Here is a 6,178-nt window from a genome sequence, read left to right on the forward strand (position 1 = left end):
CCTGCCAAACAGGCAGCAGGGTGCTCACCCTCCCCAGGGGTGAAAGCATCTCATGAGGTCCCAGCTCTCCTGTGTAAAGCCCTGAGGGTGCTAATTGGCCTTAATTGCTCTAAGCAGCCTCACCTGAGACCTCCACCCCACACCGGTGGGCCCAGGAGCCCGTTTAAGCTCAGCCCGAGGTCTCCACCTCCTTTCCAAGCTGTGTTGTGCCTGTCTCAGCCCCACCACAGCCATGGGCTCTGCTGACTCTCCAGCTTGACCTTGGACCTGCTGCATCCCTGTGAACCTAGCCACTGCCCTGGGCCTCCTGGCTGGATTGTCACTCCATTGGAGCTACTGGCCCTCTCCATGCCCCATGCGTGGAGATGTGCATCTCATGACCTTCGCGGTGAGGCTGCAGGCAGCAGCTGGCAAAGCTTCTTGACCTCGAAGCTGTCCGGGACCTGTTTGGGAGACAGCAGGGCTGAATCTTGACTTTGTGACACTTCCAGGTGACTTTCTCACTCTAATGCCTTCTTGATGTCCAACCAACGCCATCAAGAAGTGCCCTTCAGCTTCTGCTTGTGCCCAGGCCACAAGCAAGGTGAACCCCAGGAATGTCTGTGCCACCCCCTCACTTGGGGCAAGGGGTGCCTGGGCTTTGGTGAAGCCCCTGAGCGGCTGCAGAGCTGCCAGACCCCATGGGTGGGGGTCACCCAGCACCGTGTCCTCTGGGTGGATTCTCCAGTGGCTGCGTGGGGTTGTGCTCAGACCTTGGCTTGTCCCTCAGTGGCTGTTGGAGGGGTGTCCGTGTGCTGTTGGGGCAGGCCTGGGCTTTTGCCTTTATTTTTTTGGGCATCACTCTTGCGGGTGGGCTCGGGGAGGGCAGATGGTTAAAACCCCTCTGCAGGCATCGTGTCTCCCTCCCTCTGGGGTTATGCACGCGTTGTGTGGGGCTGGTGAGATGGACCCTGTTGGAGAACCCCCAGGTCCATCCCTGCAGCCCGGCCGGGAGCACGGGGAAACCCCCCTTGGCTGTTTTCCAGGTCTCGAGAAGGTCCAAGGCTGGGTTTTTGGGAAGAGGAAGGCAGATAGGTGTCTTCCCCTTCCTTCCTCTCTGCCATTTGTCCTGTTCCTGCTTCTTCACCGCCCTCCTCCTCTCCCAGAAGATTCCTGCTGAATCTCCCTGCCGGGGGGTGCGATACCTCCGGGTGCTCCAGCACCGCTGGCCGCGGACCCTGGGTGCCTCCCCAGCCGCTCGGGGCTCTTTTCCTGGGCCTCTCCTTATGTCACGGCCCGTCTAAAAATTTAACAATCCTAAAATTGTGGATGAGCGACGGCTGCGTGGGGGATGGCAGCCTGCGGGGGCTCCCCGCTTGGCGGGTGGCACCCCCCTTCCCTGGGGCATTCAAACGGGGTGGCGATGCCTTCGTCCCGCGGGGCACGATGCTCATCCGTCACCTCACTCCGGGGTCACCCGAGGTCCCTCTGGCTGGTTTCTTGGCCCTTTCCCGGTCCCGGCTTGCGGCAGGGGGGTGCTGGGGGCCTCTCCTGCTGGCTGGCCCAGCACCGCTCAAACTGGTTTAGCAAGTGGACGGGGCGGCCGCTTTCCCTTTGAAGGGCTCCCGGGAAGGATTTGATGGCTGGAAACCTCCCGAGGAGGAGAAAGGAAAAGACAAAAATAGGTGGTTTTGGGTTTCGGTGGGGGATTGGGGAGGGGGGGGGGGGTGCCGAGGCAGCAGGTTGCTCCGGCAGCTTTGCAGACCTTTTGTCTTCTGATGGTGGTGGTGAAAGGTGAGCTGGGGGCTGCGTGTCCCCCTGCCCTGGCTGGTGCGTCCCACCCCCGAGGCTCCCGACCAGCACCGAGGCTGAACCAGGAGCTCCTGCCCCAGATTTGGCGCTGCCTCACCCCAGGGAGGCAGACTGGGAGGACTCGGGGATGTCCACCACGGCGCAGCGAGAGGTGGGTGCTCCAGCCACCGCTTTGGGGACGGGCGGATGAGTTTGGGGGCTGCAGCAGGGGGAGGAGAAGCTGTTGCAGGAGGCAAGGAAGGCTCAGTGACCCCCAGCCAGGCTCTGGCCCCCCCGTCCCTGCCCCACCTGCCACCTCCCCTGTGGTGGGACGTGCTGTGGCACCCTGAGCAGGGATGGGACCAGTGCTGTCACCCATGCTGGGTGGCTCCTGGGGCTCCCTTGTGACCCACCCAGGGGGTGGCTGGTCCCCACTGTCTGGTGGAGCCTGAGGATGGGTGTGATCTCCTGGGGACTGGCCAGGGGTGCCTGTGGCTGCCAGCAGTGCCTGGGATGGTTTGGGAGGTGGGAGCCGAGATCTGTTTCTCAACCTGATCCAGATTTCCTCGAAGTTCGGAGCCTTTCTTGCCTTTTAGCTCGAGCCTCCGTAACTCAGCCCAGGGCTTCACCTCCTGGCTCCTGCAGCCTCTGCTTGCCAATGAGAGGAGGACCCCAGTGTCCTTCCTCACTGCTCCCATGAGTGCTTGATCCCCACTCGAGGGGGTGAGGGATCAGGGTCTGGCTCCCCAGTTCTCCTCCACCAACCACCAGCAAAGCCCATCCCCTCCTTTGCATTGCAAAGAGGAGTCGTCAGCTATGGCCCTTGGTTGGAGAGCCCCTTTCAGCTCCACCATGGACCCTCCATCACCCCCGTCATAGGGTCTCCCTTCCCCAAACCCCCTTCACCATCTCAGCCTCAGTGTTCCCCCAAAGGGGGGAAAATGCTGACGGGGATTCCGTACCCGAGGAGCGCCGGGAGGAAGGCGGGTTGCGTCGTCTGGTCATGGCGGAGCTGCTGTTATCTCTGTTACCTCTCTTGAGCAAGACCCGCTGGCCTCGGTGTTGTGTGGCACGTGGGGACAGAAACGAGACCTTAGCCCAACGCCGGCCGGGGTCCGCCCGGCTCCGTGCGCGGCACAGCGGGGGCCTCCACGGAGCGAAGTGCCTGGCGACGCCGATAGACTCGGGGCCGTTCCCCTTCCCGCGGGGCCGGCGGTGGATAAGGGCGCTGGGGGTGGCTTTGGCCCGTCCCTGAGACGAGAGGCTGCTCCGCCTCGGGAAGCCGTTGGCGGTTTGATCTCGGCCGGGTGGGCGCAGCCCGGCGTGTGCCCCGCTCCCGGGAGTGGGGCTCATCCAGCCCCGTTGCTACAGCCCACGCTGCGGGGCTGGAGAGATGGGATGTAAAGAAGAGAGCCCAGCCCCACTTCTTGTGCCAGAGCGTCCTACGGGATCTGCATGGCACGTCCTTCCTGTTCCCAGGCGATTCCCTGTCGGATAGGAGTGGCTGCCCTGGAGGTACTTGCAGTTGGGGTGGTGCTGGAGGAGAATTCCTTCTTCTTTAGTCCAGTAAGGACCTTTGCTGCATCTTGGGTCCTGGCACCAGTCAAGTCCAAGTTCATGGGATTTATCAGGTGGTACCTGATATCCCTGAGGTACCATCTTCTGGCTTGTTCCCATTCCTGAGATGGAATCTTGGGAATAGTTCCCTGACATCCTTGTTGATTCCAATTTTTTCCTGTTTGAAATGGAGGGGCCAGTAGCCCTGTTGTGCCTCCCATCCGCAGGCGATAAGCTACGCTCCCAAGAGTTTTCCCAGACACTCCCAGGACTTACTGCTGCCTTTTCCAGAAACAATACCAGACCCAGAAAGATTATCCAGGTAGTCAGCACGCGTGACCAGATGAAGTAACGATGCCTCATATTTATTTTTGATAGCACGGAATAATGCAAATAAGTTGCACTTGGCAGATATAAGCACGCAGGTAGCCGTAGGGACCACCCCTGGTCTGGTATGGCTAGTTTATCATTTTGCTCTAGATGATGAGAAGGAAATAGAGGAATTTTCCAGTCCTTATTAAACTTTGATTCAGGATTGTGATGTAGTCCTCCAAAGTCTGTAAAGATGAGCAAGGTGGGCAGATCACTTCTTGGGAGATGGAGATCATCATCTGTGTGGGGTCTTGGAGTGGCTGCTGCTTCTAGGAGATCTGGACGGGGTTCCTGATCTTCTCCTTGGGCTGTGGCAGGACTCGGGTGAGGATGAAAGACCGGGTGCATTCGGTGGGCTGTATGAGCAGGAGTTCTTATCCAGGCCCCACAGGATGTTACAAATTCAATAACACATTTTTCCCCAAATTCTAAGCAAGATAAATGGAACCAAAATTGCCTCCGGAGCCTGATACCTAAATCTGCGTCTGAGTATCGGATAAATCCAGCAGCTGGACTTTCATCGGGTGTTAACTCTGATATTATCTGCCCAAACTTCTTATATTCATAGCAAGGTACCAGAGCGTTCCTCAAGGCTGTGTGATGAGGAGCGTGATGCTGATCACCTCCAGCCGCCCGTGCCCCCCGGGACCCCCACCCTCCGCTGCCGGCATCGAGCGTTGGTTGCGCGGTGGGTTTCGGTTCCCACGCGCGGTTCTGCAAGGCTCGGTGGAGGTATCCCCCGTCTCCCCGGCGTCACCTGGGAGCCCATCCTGTCCCTGGGACCTGCTCCAGCAGCAGCAGGGCTTCCTTGGAAAGCAAAGCCACACGGGGAAGATGCTCCTGGCAAAGCCAGAGCTGTTCCCCCTTGTTTGCTTTTCCAAGGGCTCAATGTTTCTGACCGGCCCGGCCCCCTGCCACTGGAGCTGAACTTCCCCTTGTTCGGCACGAGCAGCTCCTCGGGAGGACCTGGATGTCGGTCCAAAGTCTCGCATCGATAGAAACCGTCCGTGTTTGTCGTGCGTTGATGTTGCCAGAAGCTGTTGAAACGGGCTGATCCCCATCCCAGGCTGCTTCCCCCTGTTTGTCGAGGGCCTCATCCTGCTCAGGGCAACGTTGTCTTACAACTGGAGGACGTTTTATGCCAACTCTGTAGACCTGGTGCCCTTGGGGAAGGCGTTTCCCACACGGTGTTTGGAGCTGTCGCCCCAGCCCTGCTCTCCAGGGTTCTCCCCCCCACCAAGCTGATGCTTTCCGGACCCTGGCTCGGATGCGGCGTGGGGGAATGCCAGCTGTGAGCCACTGAAACTCGCTGACCACGGCTCCTGGCGCCAACGATCGTGGGCTCTGACCATGTGTGTGGTGGTGTGGTGCCCCCTCCTGCACTTGCCGGGCTGGCAGAACCCTGCGGCAACTGGCTTTCCCCTTCCCTGGCGGGAGCTCAGCTCCCTCCCCTTTGGCCAGGGGGGTCAGAGCAGCCTTAGCCCCCCCCTTGCCCCCATTTCGGTGGTCCCCTGAAGGTGCCAGGGATACCCTGGAAGGGGGTGACAGCAGCAGCCCTCCTGCAGGGGTGCAGCCTCACCGGATCCTGCCCAGGAGACACCGGAAAGTGGGGAAGGGAGGTCTGGGGGCTGCTCTGGGGTGGGTGAGCACGGACGGGGAGGGGAGCTCGGGCTCTTGCTCAGCCTGACGCAGCACAGCCCCTCGGAGCGGGGCTGGGGACCGTTGGGGTTGGATGTGTCCGGGGGACAAATGGCTTTTTTTTTTCCTTTCCCCCTGCCCCCAAAACATGATTTTTTTCTTCCTTTGTTGCTCTGTTTTTTTACACTCTGTTTTTCCCCCTCGCTCCAAACCAGGCTCCCAAACACAGTTGCTCAGTTTCTCCGTAGGAGCCAAGCTGGAACGCACCGTGCCCGGGATGGGGATCGGTACCTTCTCAACGTTTCCTTTGTTTGTTTGGGTTTTTTTTTTTGTTTGGGTTTTTTTCCCCGAAGGTTTATTCCTTTTCTCCTTTATTTAATGTATTTATTTTTGATCCTTCTCTCGTTCTCCCCTGGGAAGGAGAAGCATGAGCAAGCAGGAACCTCCTCGTCCCCAAAAATCAGTTTTCATGCCAAATCCAACCATGTGTTGGAAGAAGATGGGTTGGGGTGGCACCAGTGCGACCCGATCCCTCGGTGCCAGCGAGCGCCGGTGTGCCATGCGGGCACAGCCGTGGCGGAGCATGGCTGCTGGCGAGGCTCCTGTCCACCCGCTCGCTCCCGACAGCCTTTTATGTGCCTGGTGGGGCCGGTGGCGGGGCTGGTGCCGGGAGCCTGATTGGCTCGGGACGGCCTCGCCGCCGCGGCCAGGTTGGCGTTCCTCCTCCTGCAGCCCAGGTAAAGCCTCCCGAGACCCGGCACTTGGCCTCCCGGGATTAGCGACTCGCTCCGGCTCGCCTCTACCTTCACTTTGGTGGAGTTTTTTTTTTTCCCCCTTTCCC

This window comes from Tauraco erythrolophus, chromosome 13 (genome assembly GCF_009769465.1).
Source record: "Tauraco erythrolophus isolate bTauEry1 chromosome 13, bTauEry1.pri, whole genome shotgun sequence".
Classification (NCBI taxonomy): Eukaryota; Metazoa; Chordata; class Aves; order Musophagiformes; family Musophagidae; genus Tauraco; species Tauraco erythrolophus.